General features: G+C 42.0%; 1 pseudogene; it reads left to right on the forward strand.

Annotated features, from left to right (window-relative positions):
* Positions 1–476: 476 nt before the first annotated feature.
* LOC147913289 (U2 spliceosomal RNA) lies at positions 477–681 on the forward strand (annotated as a pseudogene).
* Positions 682–1,356: the final 675 nt, after the last annotated feature.

The raw sequence follows: 1,356 nt of genomic DNA on the forward strand, positions 1-1,356 counted from the left end.
ATTCATCTAATACAAGTAAAAATGATAGGAAACTCTTCTTATTAGCCACCAGAGGAGAAGAGTTCAGGGTCTGTTTAGTGCTTATTTTATTTCACCTCTGGCAGTAGACAGAAGCAACAGAGAAATGATGTATAGCCTTCTAAGATTTAAATATGGTCTATAAGGGTGACTAATAAAACATTTTAAGTTGTACAACGCTATATGGTTTTCAAAGCTGTAATGCTGCCCTTACTTATCTGAGCCTCCAATCCCACCAATGAGGTGCGCAGAGCAGGTACTGGGAAACCCTGGTATGCAAATTAGGAAAGATATTTGCCCAGATTCACACACTGGATCTCTAACAGAGGAGATCTATAGATCTCAGCTAGCTTGGTGCTCCACCCAGCACACCCAGGCACAAAATAACACTAGGAGGTACGTGAGGCGAGAGAACGAATGTCCTATAGCTAAAACCAGAACATGAAGTGTGCTATTGCACCACTTCTTGGCCTTTTGGCTGAGATCAAGTGTAGTATCTGTTCTTAGTTTAATAAAATGTGCTGTTCCACCTGCAAATGGTACAGGATATTTGTGATCAAGTATATCAGTCTCTATATACATAAATAAAAGAAACTGACATCACAAGTTTGAGAGAGAATGGCACTTACATGTGCATTTTTCCCTCTTATCAGGTGCATCTATGAAATCAGTGATGCACATACACACACACATGCACACACAGACACACACACTTCCTTTCTCCTTCCTTCCTTCCTTCTTTCCTTCCTTCCTTCCTTCTTTCCGTCCTTCTTCCTGCCTTCCATAGGGGAGGAAAATGTTTTCCTCAACTGTCTTAGGGTCCCTGGCTAAGTCTGAAAATTAAACTGACGAAGACAGATCCACAAGAGAGAAACATACAACTTTTTATCGAATTTTTACATGTACATGACAGCCTTTACTAGAGAATGAAGACCCAAAGAAGTGACCAGAGGAGGAAGCTTTTAAACCTTTTATACCATTTGGAGAAATAAACCATAGATTTGTGAAGACCTGAAAAGACAGAGGGGGTTGGGCCAGGAGTAGTAAATGGTGAAGCAGTAACTAGGAATAGACGAGGGTTATTTTACAAGGTTTGTTTGTAGATTTCTTGGCCCCAAAGTCCCATCTCTGGCAATAAGGATGTCTTCCCTGCTCCTGGTACAGGGAGGGCACCTCTCACAGTGGGTTTAAAACCTGTTTCAGGGAAGAAGGGACCTCAGAGTCGCACTCCTGCTTCTGCTGTTTCCTCCAACTCCTTCAGCTTAGGATACTCAATATACCAGAAAGTCATGTTTTGGGGTAGCGTGTCCTGAACCCCATCAGTTCCTTTCTCTCTCT

This window comes from Ceratotherium simum, chromosome 28, assembly GCF_057802395.1.
Source record: "Ceratotherium simum simum isolate JZ-2026a chromosome 28, ASM5780239v1, whole genome shotgun sequence".
Lineage (NCBI taxonomy): Eukaryota > Metazoa > Chordata > Mammalia > Perissodactyla > Rhinocerotidae > Ceratotherium > Ceratotherium simum.